Source organism: Balaenoptera borealis, assembly GCF_965194805.1.
Source record: "Balaenoptera borealis genome assembly, chromosome: 6".
Taxonomy (NCBI): Eukaryota; Metazoa; Chordata; class Mammalia; order Artiodactyla; family Balaenopteridae; genus Balaenoptera; species Balaenoptera borealis.
In genome coordinates this window covers 54,337,974-54,354,347 of record NC_138863.1, presented here as the reverse complement: position 1 = coordinate 54,354,347, position 16,374 = coordinate 54,337,974, and the positions used below count along the sequence as shown (strand labels likewise).

Below are 16,374 nucleotides of genomic sequence, written 5' to 3'. Positions count from 1 at the left end.
AATAACAAGTTATTCATTGCAGTATTATTTTAAGGACAAAAAAATTAATAATGATAATAGCAAACACTTATCTAGCACTTAGTATAGTGCCAAACACTGTTCTAAGCACTTCACACATATGCTCATTTAATCTTCTGAACAATCCCATGAGGCAGGTGTTCTTAACATCCATATTGTACAGATGGAGAAACTAAGAGGCCAAATAAAATTAGCCCAAGACCACATAGCTAGTGTGAGCCAAGATTTGAGTAGCTCCAGAGCCTACTATCTTAACTATTATAATATACTAAATCATCTAAATATATATCAATAGGAAAATAATTGACTAAAATATATGATACATCCGTCTAAAGGAACATTACATTTTTAAAAAGAAAGCTCCTTAAATTGCCCCTCCCACTTTGAGGGTAGGTTAAACTTAGTGACTCACCTCTAAAAATAAAGTATGGAAAGGGAAAAACAGCAATTTTACAGTGGAGAAACCTGGCAAACACCACCTTAACCAAGAGATCTAAGTTAAACATCACCAGTGATGTCTTGTAAATATCAGGTAGTACTCCCTTGCTGAGACATTGAGAAAGACAACTCAACTTTGTGCAGTATTTCCAAAAATCCATAGCCCCATTCTAATCATGAGGAAAACATCAGATAAACCCAAGTTGAGAGACAGTCTATAGACTGGTACTCCTGAAAACTGTCAAGGTCATTAAAAACCTTGAGAAACTGTCAAAGGAGACTAAGGAGAAATGACAACTAAATGTAATTACGGAATGTTGGATGGGATCATGGAACAGAAAAAGAACATTAATGGAAAAACTGGTGTTATCCAAATAAACTCTGGAGTTTAGTTAACACTAACGTACCAATGTTGATTTCTTAGTTTTGACAAATGTACCACAATAAGATGATAATATTAAATAAAGGGAAATGAAACTGGGTGAGGTGTATATGGAAACTATTTGCAACTTTTCTGTAAATCTAAAATTATTGGGGCTTCCCTGGTGGCGCAGTGGTTAAGAATCCCCCTACCAGTGCAGGGCACATGGGTTCAAGTCCCGGTCCAGGAAGATCCCACATGCCGCGGAGCAACTAGGCCTGTGCGCCACAGCTACTGAGCCTGTGCTCTAGAGCCTGCGAGCCACAACTACTGAGCCCGCATGCCACAACTACTGAGGCCCGTGCACCTAGAGCCCGTGCTCTGCAACAAGAGAAGCCACCGCAATGAGAAGCCCACACACTGCAAGAAAGAGTAGCCCCCACTCGCCGCAACTGGAGAAAGCCCGCCTGCAGCAATGAAGACCCAACACAGCCAAAAATAAATAAATTAATAAATAAATAAATTTATTTAAAAAAAAAATTATTCCAAAGCAAAAAGTTTATTTAAAAAAAAAAAAAAAGAAGGAAGAAAGCTCTTTGTGCACTGATATGAAAACAATCTCCAAGAAGTGAAAGATGTAAGGTAAAGTGAAAGACGTAAGGTACAGAATAAAGGACTTCCCTGGTGGCACAGTGGTTAAAAATCTACCCGCCAATGCAGGGGACACAGGTTCGAGCCCTGGTCCGGGAAGATCCCATATGCCGGAGAGCAACTAAGCCTGGGCGCCACAGCTACTAAGCCCACACTCTACAGCCCACGAGCCACAACTACTGAAGCCCGCACACCTAGTGCCCATGCTCTGCAACAAGAGAAGCCACCGCAATGAGAAGCCCACACATCGCAACGAAGAGTAGCCCCTGCTCGCTGCAACTAGAGAAAGCCTGCACGAAGCAACAAAGACCCAACGCAGCCAAAAATAAATAAATTAATTAATTTTTTTAAAAAAAGAATAAAGTGTATATAGTATGGAAGAAGCAGTATGTGCATAGGTACAGAAATATCATTTGTGTAAAATGGCTGGGAAAGCACATACGTATACAAAAAATATTTCTGGAAGGATACGTAAGAATCTGGTAACACTGGTTGACTTCGTAGAGAGAACTCTGTAGCTGAGGAACAGAAATAAAACTTTTGATTTGTGTCCTCTTGCACTTTTTAAATTTTAAAACATATGAGTATATTACCTACTCAATTAACTTTTAAAATTAAAAGTATGACAAGGACCTGAACTCAGGCAAAGCCCTGGAAATAACATAGGGGAATAATTAGAATTTTAGGAGATTAAAAAATCTAATCTCCTCCACCTACCAGTTACCCACACCCCCTTCCTCACTTTTCCCACCAACCTCATTTCTCCTTATGCAGTGCGAACATTTTATTCTAGCCAAACCAATCTGACTCCCAACCCCAACAAATCAGCTTGTTTCCCAATTCCTTATCCCTTCCAGCAAAACCTAGCTCTTAAATTAAAAGCCACCCACCTATTGAGCTATTCAGCATCCTGTAGAGTCTGTCTGTAACACGGATGGCAAATACAGACACTCATGCCATCACTACTCCTACATCCATGGCAACAACACTGCTCAATGATCACAGGAGCCTTTCCCACTAAACCTACACACTGCCTCCAACTACTTCTTAATGCGGTCCTCCATGCAGCCATCATTATCAACCAAAGCTGGCCCATGAAATAAAACCTATTCGCCATACTACTCTCTACTATATTGAGCTGTTTGCCTTGACATGTTCCTTCATGAATTTCATATACATTCATTTACATATACCCCTATTTCATTCTGAAAAGGATTAATGAGACAAGAATACATGAACTACAAAAAGTTAATAGATTTAAAATATTAGCAGAAGAATAAAGAAAACACCAAAAATGATGCCACAAAAAAAGCTGAAAAAATGTACAGCATAAAACCTATATGCCTACTCTGGGGTAGGCCACAAATCTGGCTCTGGCTTTCTAAGAGCCATCACAAAAAGAAAAACCCAGTCCACAGTCCAGGAGATAAACAGAAAAGTACTCGGAAGAGGAACTATTCTTGGTACTTAGGCCAAACAGTAATTTTTACAAAGCAAAGAGAACACTATAGAAAGAGCAAGACATACAAGATACACAACTACCAGTTTTCGAAGAGTTGGGATGTTTCTGATAGTATCCATCAGGAGAACCTACAGTGTCTCACCAAAGCCCAATGCAGTAAAACTAATTTTACAAGGAGCGGACACAAGCTTTAAGAACTCTCTGTGTCCCTTCACTTGGTCTCCTCCTTCACTGCCTCCCTAACTAAACATAAACTCTTTGAAGACTAGAACCATGTTGTGTAACTCTTATAAAGCTCACAGTGTTCTGTATCCTGCAAAACAGCAAGCATTCAGTATCAGTGAGAATTTACTGAGAGCAATTCAAGCCTATTCTGAAAAAATTCTCTAATCTAAACATAGGAATTCCCACTCCTACTAAATAGGATAAAAATGATACTGAAGCCTCAAGGTATAATCTCTAAACCTTCTATACTATTACTGAATCGCAATTTAATTTATGATGTCTCAACAGCATTTTTTGTTTTGCATATCCCTGGCACAATGCTTGCAGAAATGCCAAATCAGTATCACTAAGTCTGATCAAATAAAAATGGCAACCCCTATAAAATGAAAGACAATATTAGTATCTTTCAAGAATATAAGCAATAGCTCTTTACAAACCAGCTGACAAAGGCAGTTTCATTTTTTAAATGACTCTGCAAGTCCTGTAGCAGACAATGAATTATAATGCAGATATTCTCTACTTCTTTCCAAGAAACTGTAGTTTCTGTAAAGGCCAAACTGCCAGAGAACTGTACTTCCCAGCTCTTCCATACATACGTCCATTCATAAATACATACACACACCACTATCAAACACTGGTGTAAAGCTTATCTTTCCCTTTACAACCACTCCCTACCCTCTCTTCTTTACCTGGTCAAACTGGAAATGAATGAAGCCTAATAAATTATTTAGGTAAAGCGATTATGAGCAACACAAGTATTAAAAAACTTAAATTACCACTCTTAAGCAGAGGCATTAGGACACATTAACAATCTCTGTATTTTATTAATGGAAATCATTAATAAATAAACAGTCTCATCCTACATTGGTTTAGCTTTTTTAATACACTTAGTATTTCAGTTTGCAGAATGCTCGTCATTTGGTATTCCCCGCATGCAGGAGAACACCCTACCGTCCCGGGAGGGGATAGCTGTAATGAGTGAAAGAACATGGACAGGACTGCGGGGTCCACCAAATGGACCTCAAAGCTAATTCCTGTGCCTTTGTTTCTTCACCCATAAAACTGAGAAATGACAATCATCTCTATCTGATAAGATTATTGAGAGGATAAAATGAGGTAAGATTTGTAAACTGCCTAGTAAATTGCATGTAAAATAGATCCTCAATAAGTGTCAGTTCTCTTGCTCTTTTCTTATAGGTAAGGAAACAGAAGGAGCTTAGCAGGTGACTGGTCCAAGGTCAATGCCTAGTCAGTGTAATACTTATGCTAAAACTGTAACTTAAGGACTCTTGCCACTACATCACACAGCCTTAAAATAACAGAACCCAATACCTCATGTTCATCACTGTTGGGCACTCATTACATGAAAAGAAAAAAAAACCTAACAATTTGTACACCTATTAGATGCCAAGCACTATATTAACCTCTTTCCTCATGACTACCTACAAAATAGGTGTATTTATCCCATTTTACTGAGAGAAATTAATTTATCCAAAGTCACAAGGCTAATAAGTGATAATGCAAAATTAATCCAGGTCTGTTTACTACTTTCCCCTACTATCCTGCCTCAAAAGCATACAAGTATTTAAAAATAACTGTCTACCAAAATTAAATTCTAAATGGCCTGGAAATTTTTATAGATCCTTCCAATTTATTAGTGGAAACTGTCCCTGGCGTCACCATCCTTTCTCCTTAAATTTGTTCTTGTTAGGCTAAAACAATTTACAGTAACCTCAGTGACAAATTTACATTTGTATAGCATATTACAGATTAGTGTTATAAATTTTTTCATTCTTATTAGATGCAACAACAGAGGTTTTTCATATATTAGCTCACATCTCCTTTAATACTTTCAAGTTTTCTGTGATGTAGAGATTATTACCATTTTACAGATAAGGAAACAGAAGTTTGAAAAAGGTAAGTAACTTGCTTAGGTTATACAATTAGTAAGAGCAGGACTCTACCTCGGATCTCTCTAAGAGAAAAGCGTATATACTCCTGCATCCATCGATTCATTTAATCATTTGCGTTTGTCAATTTACTCATCAGAGCTGGGGGAAGGGACGTGTGTGGGGGAAGGACTTGTTTACCAAAAATGTAACAGAAAATAAGGGCCAAACCTTGATAAAACAATAAAAACAGGAAAAATCAGAAAGGTTGTCCCAGATCTCTTCCTTCCCTGCAAGGTTGTCAGGTGATTGCCAATAAATGTTTACAGGGCAGTTTCAACTGTTCCAGAGCACAGAGGAAAAAAGGAGAGTTTCCCAATTCATTCTTAGAGGCTAGCTTAATCTTGACACCAAACCACTCAAGAATAGTAAACTAAAAGTGAGACATAAATATTATGTTTATCCTTTGTGATTATAGAGGCAAATGTCTTAATTTAAGTGAAAAACAAAGAATTATGTGTAGTATGATCTCTTTTATATAAGAAAAACCACTGAATACACATGTATGTACTAAGTATGGCATACAGGTGTATTCAGTGTGTATTTGTACATATATACACATAAATGCAAAGATACAGGTTTGGAAATATAAACCCCAAACTGTTAACAAAGTTACCTGGGACAGAATTGGTCTTTGGGGTGAAGGAAGGGAAGGGGACAAATAGTGAAGTGAGATTTTTTACTTTTACTCTATATACTCCTGTATTATTTGAATTTTTATGATTAACATATATCATATTTGACAATTAAAATACACAAATGAAAAGTAGGGTCTAATAGCCATTTGATGTATCTCCTCTACTTGTTATAGTGAAAACTAATTCTTTTATTCACTCATTGGGCATTCATTTATCTAACAAACACTTAGGGTACAATCCTACATGTGGGCACTGAGCTAAGCAAGCACTTGTGCCAGCCACCAGGTACTTAGAGCCTATTTTTTTAATCCCAGGATGGAACATGTACTTCCTTCCATAAGACAGTGTTGTTTTAAGTCAAGTTCTAATTTTTATCATTTATTATTTTTTAGGTCATATGCCAGGGATAAGAAATATTTTCTTTATCTAGAATTTGTACTGCCTTTATTCTAAGAAAGCGTACCGGATAATATTTATTGAATTTTTTTTTTTTTTGGCTATTAAAAAATGCATTTGTAGTCATTCATTCAACAAAGGTTAGAGTACCTCTTTTGACATGTCTGAGCACAATGGTAGACAATGGATATGCAAAGATGAATAAATAACATGTGGCCTCTACCTACCCTCTAGGGAACTGAGAATTTCACAAACCTGCTATGTCTGATACAGAGTAAGTAGCACATAAAAACTGAAATATATACCTTAGTAATCCTGCACTTCAAAGTGAATCTGGCAAACTGCCCTGTTCAAAAATAAAAGTTAATTTGCGTAACCCAGAAATATCTTAATGTTTATGAAAACTGTGAAATTATTCAATTACTCTAAGGTTAAAGGGTATAAATTAGTGGGAAAATAGAGAACATGGAAGCTCCAAGGGAATAGACAGTGCGATGACTCAGTGAACAGTGGGTTCTAGAATTAGCTATGCCAGTAAGAAGCTGTTACTAGGTTTGTTTCCCCAAAGAAAATACGGAAATCATATCTACCTTATTAGGACAGGAGAAATCAAAGAATTTATTCGAAAAAGTATAACAAAACCTGGAGAACATGAGGCAGTGTGGCCACAACACCTGCTTTTTGTTGTTGTTTGGTCTCATTTATTTTCCCCCTACTCTGTCAATGATTAGCCAAGCAAATCTGCAAACACAGTTTAACTTCTGTATGCCTCATAAAGTGGCAAGAATGCAGGAAGCAGAGTCAGAAGACCTGAGTTTACATTCAGACCCTGACTCTTATTAACTCCATAAGGTTAAAAAATGAGCAAATTATTTAACCTCTTTGAACCTTAGTTTCCTAGCATTAAAATAGGGATAAACATTTTACAGAGTTATTTCAAAGACTAAATGAGAAAATACGTGTGAAAACATAAACTTACAAACTACGAATTTGGTTCAAGATGGCAGAGTAGAAGGATGTGCTCTCACTCTCTCTTGTGAGAGCACCGGAATCACAACTAACTGCTGAACAATCATCAACAGGAACACACTGGAACTCACCAAAAAAGATACCGCACATCCAAAGACAAAAGAGAAGCCAAATGAGATGGTAGGAGGGACAAAATCACAATAAAATCAAATCCCATAACTGCTGGGTGGGTGACTCACAAACTGGAGAACACTTATACCACAGAAGTCCACCCACTGGAGTGAAGGTTCTGAGCCCGTCAGGCTTCCCAACCTGGGGGTCCGGCAACGGGGGAGGAATTCCTAGAGAATCAGACATTGAAGGCTAGTGGGATTTGATTGCAGGACTGGGGGAAACAGACTCCACTCTTGGAGGGCACACACAAACTAGTGTGTGCATCGGGACCCAGGGGAAGGAACAATTACCCCACAGGAGACTGAACCACACCTACCTGCTAGTGTTGGAGGGTCTCCTGCAGAGGCGGGGGTGTGGCTCACCGTGAGAACAAGGACACTGGCAGCAGAAGTTCTGGGAAGTACTCCTTGGCGTGAGCCCTCCCAGAGTCCACCATTAGCCCTACCAAAGAGCCCAGGGAGGCTCCAGTGTTGGGTCGCCTCAGACCAAACAACCAACTGGAGGGAACCCAACCCCACCCATCAGCAGACAAGCGGATTAAAGTTTTACTGAGCTCTGCCCGCCAGAGCAACACCCAGCTCTACAACCACCAGTCCCTCCCATCAGGAAACTTGCACAAGCCTCTTAGATAGCCTCATCCACCAGGAAACTTGCACAAGCCTCTTAGATAGCCTCATCCACCAGAGGGCAGACAGCAGAAGCAAGAAGAACTACAATCCTGCAGCCTAAATCCTGCAGCCTGTGGAACAAAAACCACATTCACAGAAAGATAGACAAGATGAAAAGGCAGAGGGCTATGTACCAGATGAAGGAACAAGATAAAACCCCAGAAAAACAACTAAAGGAAGAGGAGATAGGCAACCTTCCAGAAAAAGAATTCAGAATAATGATAGTGAGATGATCCAGGACCTTGGAAAAAAGAATGGAGGCAAAGATCCAGAAGATGCAAGAAATGTTTAACAAAGACCTAGAAGAACTAAAGAACAAACAGAGATGCACAATACAATAACGGAAATGAAAAATACACTAGAAGGAATCAATAGCAGAATAACTGACGCAGAAGAACGGATAACTGACCTGGAAGACAGAATGGTGGAATTCACTGCTGTGGAACAGAATAAAGAAAAAAGAATGAAAACAAATGAAGACAGCCTAAGAGACCTCTGGGACACCATTAAATGCAACATTCGCATTATGGGGTGCCAGAAGGAGAATAGAGAGAGAAAGGACCCAAGAAAATATTTGAAGAGATTATAGTAGAAAAATTCCCTAACATGGGAAAGGAAATAGCCACCCAAGTCCAGGAAGCACAGAGAGTCCCATATAGTATAAACCCAAGGAGAAACATGCCGAGACACATAGTAATCAAATTGGCAAAAATTAAAGACAAAAAAAAAATTACTGAAAGCAGCAAGGGAAAAACAACAAATAACATACAAGGGAACTCCCATAGGGTTAACAGCTGATTTCTCAGCACAAACTCTACAAGCCAGAAGGGAGTGGCATGATATACTTAAAGTGATGAAAGGGAAGAACCTACAACCAAGATTACTCTACCTGCCAAGGATCTCATTCAGATTCGATGGAGAAATCAAAAGCTTTACAGACAAGCAAAAGCTAAGAGAATTCAGCACCACCAAACCAGCTCTACAACAAATGCTAAAGGAACTTCTCTAAGAGGGAAACACAAGAGAAGAAAAGGACCTACAAACACAAACCCAAAACAATTAAGAAAATGGTAATAGGAACATACATATCGATAATTACCTTAAACGTGAATGGATTAAATGCTCCAACCAAAAGACACAGGCTCGCTGAATGGAGACCCATATAAAAACAATACCCATATATATGCTGTCTACAAGAGACCCACTTCAGACCTAGGGACACATACAAACTGAAAGTGAGGGGAGGGAAAAAGATATTCCATGCAAATGGAAATCAAAAGAAAGCTGGAGTAGCAATACTCATATCAGATAAAATAGACTTTAAAAAAAAGAATGTTACAGGAGACAAGGAAGGACACTACATAATGATCAAGGGAGCAATCCAAGAAGAAGGTATAACAATTATAAATATATATGCACCCAACATAGGAGCACCTCAATACATAAGGCAACTGCTAATAGCTAAAAAAGAGGAAATCAACAGTAACACAATAATAGTGGGGGCCTATAACACCTCACTTACACCAATGGACAGATCATCCAAACAGAAACTTAATAAGGAAACACAAGCTTTAAATGACACAATAGACCATATAGATTTAATTGATATTTATAGGACATTCCATCCAAAAACAGCAGATTACACTTTCTTCTCAAGTGCACATGGAACATTCTCCAGGATAGATCACATCTTGGGTCACAAATCAAGCCTCAGTAAATTTAAGAAAACTGAAATCATATCAAGCATCTTTTGTGACCACAACACTATGAGATTAGAAATCAATTACAGGAAAAAAACCGTAAAATACACAAACACATGGAGGCTAAACAATACGTTACTAAATAACCAAGAGATCACTGAAAAAATCAAAGAGGAAAGCAAAAACTACTTAGAAGCAAATGACAATGAAAACACAACGACCCAAAACCTATGGGATGCAGCAAAAGCAGTTCTAAGAGGGAAGTTTATAGCAATACAATCCTACCTTAAGAAACAACAAATATCTCAAATAAACAATCTAACCTTACACCTAAAGGAATTAGAGAAAGAAGAACAAACAAAACCCAAAGTTAGCAGAAGGAAAGAAATCATAAAGATCAGAGCAGAAATAAATGAAAGAGAAACAAAGAAAACAATAGCAAAGATCAATAAAACTAAAAGCTGGTTCTTTGAGAAGATAAACAAAACTGATAAACCTTTAGCCAGACTCATCAAGAAAAAGAGGGAGAGGACTCAAATCAATAAAATCAGAAATGAAAAAGGAGAAGTTACAACAGACACCACAGAAATATAAAGCATCCTAAGAGACTACTACAAGCAACTCTATGCCAATAAAATGGACAACCTGGAAGAAATGGACAAATTCTTAGAAAGGTATAACCTTCCAAGACAGAACCAGGAAGAAATAAAAAATATGAACAGACCAATCACAAGTAATGAAATTGAAACTGTGATGAAAAATCTTCCAACAAACAAAAGTCCAGGACCAGATGGCTTCACAGGTGAATTGTATCAAACATTTAGAGAAGAGCTAACACCCATCCTTCTCAAACTCTTCCAAAACATTGCAGAGGAAGGAACACTCCCAAACTCATTCTATGAGGCCACCATCACCCTGATACCAAAACCAGACAAAGATACTACAAAAAAAGAAAATTACAGTCCAATATCACTGATGAATACAGATGCAAAAATCCTCAACAAACACCAGCAAACAGAATCCAGCAACACATTAAAAGGATCATACACCACGATCAAATGGGATTTATCCCAGGGATGCAAGGATTCTCCAGTATACACAGATCAATCAATGTGATACACCATATTAACAAACTGAAAAATAAAAACCATATGATCATCTCAATAGATGCAGAAAAAGCTTTTGACGAAATTCAACACCATTTATGATAAAAACTCTCCAGAAAATGGGCAGAGAGGGAACCTACCTCAACATAATAAAGGCCATATACGATACACCCACGGCAAACACCATTCTCAATGGTGAAAAACTGAAAACATTTCCTCTAAGATCAGGAACAATACAAGGATGTCCACTCTCACCACTAATATTCAACATACTTTTGGAAGTCCTAACCAGGGCAATCAGAGAAGAAAAAGAAATAAAGGAATACAAATTGGAAAAAAAGAAGTAAAACTGTCAGTGTTTGCAGATGATGTGATACTATACACAGAGAATCCTAAGGATGTCACCAGAAAACTTCTAGAGCTAATCAATGAATTTGGTAAAGTTGCAGGATACAAAATTAATGTACAGAAATCTCTTGCATTCCTATACACTAATGATGAAAAATCTGAAAGAGAAATTAAGGAAACACTCTCATTTATCACTGCAACAAAAAGAATAAAATAACCTAGGAATAAATCTACCTAGGGAGACAGAAGACCTGTATGCAGAAAACTATAAGACACTGATGAAAGAAATTAAAGATGGTACAAACAGATAGAGAGATATACCATGTTCTCGGATTGGAAGAATCAATATTATGAAAATGACTCTACTACCCAAAGCAATCTACAGATTCAATGCAATCCCTACCAAATTACCAATGGCATTTTTTACAGAACTAGAATGAAAAATCTTAAAACTTGTATGGAGGCACAAAAGACCCTGAATAGCCAAAGCAGTCTTGAGGGAAAAAAATGGATCTGGAGGAATCAGACTCCCTGACTTCAGATTATACTACAAAGCTACAGTAATCAAGACAATATGGTACTGGCACAAAAACAGAAATATACATCAATGGAACAGGATAGAAAGCCCAGAGATAAACACACGCACCTATGGTCAACTAATCTATGACAAAGGAGGCAAGAATATACAATGGAGAAAAGACAGTCTCTTCAATAAGTGGTGCTGGGAAAACTGGACAGCTACATGTAAAAGAATGAAATTAGAACACTTCCTAACACCATACACACAAATAAACTCAAAATGGATTAGAGACCTAAATGTAAGACCAGACACTATAAAACTCTTAGAGGAAAACATAGGAAGAACACTCTTTGACATAAATCAAAGCAAGATCTTTTTTGATCCACCTCTTAGAGTAATGGAAATAAAAACAAAAGTAAACAAATGGGACCTAATGAAACTTCAAAGCTTTTGCACAGCAAAGGAAACTACAAACATGATGAAAAGACAACCCTCAGAATGGGAGAAAATATTTGCAAATGAATCAATGGACAAAGGATTAATCTCCAAAATACATAAACAGCTTATGCAGCTCAAAATTAAAAAAACAACCCAATCCAAAAATGGGCAGAAGACCTAAATAGACATTTCTCCAAAGAAGACATACAGATGGCCAAGAGGCACATGAAGAGCTGCTCAACATCACTAATTATTAGAGAAATGCAAATCAAAACCACCATGAGGTATCATCTCACACCAGTTAGAATGGGCATCATCAGAAAATCTACAAACAACAAATGCTGGAGAGGGTGTGGAGAAAAGGGAATCCTCTTGCACTGTTGGTGGGAATGGAAATTGATACAGCCACTATGGAGAACAGTACGGAGGTTCCTTAAAAAGGTAAAAATAGAATGACCATATGACCCAGCAACCCCACTACTGGGCATATACACAGAGAAAACCATAATTCAGAAAGACACATGCACCCCAATGTTCACTGTAGCACTATTTACAATAGCCAGGTCATTAAAAAAAAAAAACTACTATAAATTAAACAGACATTTTTCCAAATAAGATATATAAATGGCCAATAAGAACATAAAGATGCTCAACATCATTAGCCATTAGGGAAATGCAAATGAAAACCAAAAGATACCACCTCACACCCACTAGAATGGCTATCTTCGAAAAGACAACTTTGACATGTGTTGGAGAAAACGCAACCCTCATACTTTGATGGTGGGAATGTAAAATGATGCAGCAGCTACGGAAAATAGTTTGGCAGTTCCTCAAACAGTTACAGTTACCTTGTGACCCAGCAATTCCACGGCTAATTATATACCCAAGAAAATCGAAAACACATGTCCACACAAAAACTTGTAAATGAGTGGTCATAGCATTATTACTCATACTAGCCAAAAAAGTGGAAACAACTGAAATGTCCATCAACTGATGAATGGATAAACAAAATATGGCATATCTATACAGTGGAATATTATTCAGCCATAAGAAGGAAGTATCTTGATACATGCATAACATGCATGAAACTTGGAAACATTACGCTCAGTGAAGACACAAAAGGCCACATATTGTGTGATTCCATTTATATGAAATGTCCAGAATAGGCAAATCCGAAGAGACAGAAAGTAGACTGGTGGCTGCCAAGTGTGGATGAAGGGGAACGGGAGTGGCAGCTAATGGGTACGAGGGTTTCCCCTCAGGATGTTCAAAACGTTCCTTGAATTAGTGATGAGGTTTGCACTACCTTGTGAATACACTAAAACTACTAAATTGTACATGTTAAAAAAGTGAATTCTACAGTATATGAGTTACATTTTAATAAAAGAAAACTATTCTAGAAATTTAAGTTTCCGCTACTTTATTTAATTTTGACCATGTTGGGTCTTCGTTGCTGCGCGTGGGCTTTCTCTAGTTGCGGCTAGCGGGGGCCGCTCTTCATTGCAGTGCGCGGGCTTCTCACTGCAGTAGCTTCTCTTGTTGCCGACCATTGGCTCCAGGCGCTTGTGCTCCAGTAGTTGTGGCATGCAAGCTCAGTAGTTGTGGCTTGCAGGCTCTAGAGCGCAGGCTCAGTAGTTTTGGCGCACGGACTTAGTTGCTCCTCGGCATGTGGGATCTTCCCAGACCAGGGCTTGAACCCGTGTTCCCTGCATTGGCAGGCGGATTCTTAACCACTGCGCCACCAGGGAAGTCCCTCTGCTACTTTTTAATAGTTAGTATCCTACTTTTTTCAGGAGGTTGTTCCTGCTGCTTGTAACAGCTATGAGAGCTCTTTGAAGTTAGATGTTACACAGATGAATGGTATTTTTAGTAAAGTGAAACTACTAATTATGCCAGAGAAACTTTCTGCAGATCAGATTAATTTGGCATTATTTTATTTCTTCAAAATTAAAGTCCTTATTAATATCGTTTGTTTTTAGGGAGTAGAGAGAGGTTCAAGGAGTCTTTATACAGTACATTAAAAAAAAAAAGGGCAAAATACAGTATTTTGTTTTTAAATTAGTGGACATTTAGTTTTCAGACATGCCTATCAATCAACTAAAACACAAGTAGATGGAACTTTGCAACCTCTACCTCTTTCCAGGTTCTGCATTCTGCTGTCAGATTCTAGGTCCATCACCAGCTCCTTCCAATTATTATTCACAGGAGTTAAAATGCTTGGTAAACTCTTTTAAGTGCAATCAATTCATTCCCTAATGCTGGGGAATTTACAGAGTAGGCCCAATTTTTAAGGTTAAATTTAGTCTAGATTGTTTGAATAAATATACAACAAAATGATTTCCTCGAATTTGGAATACAAAAACAATCTATAGAGTTGTGTAATGCTTTCTAAGTACTTTGGGAATTTTTTCCTGAATTTGGTCATGGGGTAAAGACAGTCACTAACTTTTGTCCACACAAAGTATTATGTATAAAAGCTTCCTGGTTCTAGAACAAAGAAGTACTTTATTGCTCAAAGCAGAAGGCAGATATTTTCCTTCCATTTAGTATTGTTATACTAAAATAGCATACCAATGAAACCAGCTAGGTAACAGCATGACCCAAGGTATGTAAACAAAGATAAATTGTTCTTTATTTTGTATTCTTCCTTGGGGGGAAGAAAAAGTTTCTCACATCTAAGCAAATAAGGTTCATCAAGCCACAGTAAAAACTACGGGTTACTATTTCCCAATATGGGGGTATTTTGAGTGGTGATCTTAATTTGAGGGTCTGCCAACCTATGCTAGCATGCATGGTGCGTATACTTGGCACAGACAAAATGCGAAGAAAGAGGCGACCTGTCAAACAGCTGTATCGAGTTACTCCCTCAACAGCGCTTCCAACTTCTTGGGTGATGTCTGTGTAAGAGAGAAAGATGTCAAAGCACCAAGAAGAGAACCACGGCGGCAGTCGCAGCAGCAGCCAGGTCCAAACGGTGCATCCCAGGGTGAAATGCCACAGGAACCCTCAAGAGCCGGCCAGACTGCGGTTCCTTTCCAATATTAGTCTACCTCACATACAAAAATAAATACACAGCCAGATAACCCTGCCAACTCGCTCTCCCTTACCGTTGAGACTCCTCCAAAGGCTGGAGGGATGTTAACAGCCCGCAGGCCCGGGAGAAGCCAAGCCCCACGCCCCGAGGGAGGCGTCCAGGAGCCTCGGTGCAGCCCGGGGGCCTCGGGCGGGCGTCCCCAACCCGCCGGCCAGGGCTGGTCACCGGCCACACAAAGGAGCGAGCCGCGGGCGCTGGACACGGGGGCTCGCCCGGGAGCCGGGCGCCACATCTGGTCCCCGCACGCCGGGTGGACAAGACCCGCCGGAAAATAAGGATTAACGCCCGTACCTGTTGCACTATTCGGGTCCCTTTCACCCAGAAATGAACAAGGGCGCTCAAGAGCGGAGACGCGCGGGCCGCCCGGGCTTTGCGGGCCGCGACCGCACCCGGCAGGCGGCGCGGAGGCAGGAGCCGCCCGCGGGGCTCCCACCTCTGGCGCTTTGTCTGCGGCGGCGGCGGGGGCTGCGGCGGGGGCTGCGGCGGGGGCTGCGGCGGGGGCTGCGGCGGGGCGGGGGCGCCCCTCCCTCAGACGCGCGGCCCGCGCTGGGGAAGAAAGCCGGGCCCGCCGCCGCCGCCGCCTCCTCCGCCGCCGCCGCCCGCCCGCGCTCCCTGCCTGGCCGCTGGGCCTGCGCGCTCCTCCCGCCCGGGCCGCCCGGGCCGCGCGGCGGCCACACTCACCTGGCTGGCGCTGGCGCTGGCGGCCCGCCGTTCCGGGGCGGTGGGGAGGACGCGGGGACGCGAGCAAGGCGCGAGCGGAGGCGGAGGGCGAGGCGGGAGGAAGGCGGACTGAGGGCGGAGCGGGCCCGGGCGGCGGTGGCGGCGGCAGCGGCTCCAGTCACTCGCGGCAAATCGCGTCCCGGCCCCTCTGTGCGTCAGGCAAGGGGCGGCGGCGCGGGAGGCCCGGCGACCTCCCGTCACCCTCGGCCCGACTCGCGTCCGCGCTGCTCCGCGCGCGCCCGGGTAGCGGCGGCGCAGCGACACCGCCCGCACTGGAGGGGGCGGGGCTGGGAGTCCCACGGAGGCTGGGGATTGGGGGCTGGGCGAGGAGGGGGCTTCCGACGCCACCAGGCGGACCCCGATCTCCTCACCACCCGCCGAGCTTCCAGCTCCCAAGCCCACAGGCAGCGTTGGGTTATGGAAGGAGAACTGGGCCTAGAGTCGGGAAGCCTGGACTTAAGGACACCCCCTCCCCTTGACGCCTTGCCTGTCATTTGTT

General features: G+C 40.9%; 1 protein-coding gene and 1 long non-coding RNA gene across 6 annotated transcripts in view; one reads left to right on the top strand and one right to left on the bottom strand.

Annotated features, from left to right (window-relative positions):
• The window catches only part of LOC309631341, a 780,796-nt gene that overhangs the window by 207,438 nt on the left and 556,984 nt on the right, over window positions 1–16,374 (top strand). The gene's annotated exons all lie outside the window — the stretch shown is intronic.
• Window positions 1–16,374, bottom strand: part of SESTD1 (SEC14 and spectrin domain containing 1) — a 210,043-nt gene that overhangs the window by 121,231 nt on the left and 72,438 nt on the right. Inside the window, exons 1-2 of one of the 5 annotated variants that reach the window (XM_082397528.1) lie at window positions 15,837–16,132; window positions 14,899–14,958 (exon numbers count right to left, since the gene is read on the bottom strand). The exons of 1 other annotated variant lie outside the window; for it this stretch is intronic. The gene's annotated coding sequence lies outside the window, so the exon portion shown is untranslated. Of the gene's footprint in view, window positions 1–7,597; window positions 7,782–14,898; window positions 14,959–15,446; window positions 15,582–15,836; window positions 16,133–16,374 lie in introns of those variants that run through there. 3 more of the 5 variants (XM_082397525.1, XM_082397527.1, XM_082397526.1) reach the window with 3 other exon arrangements.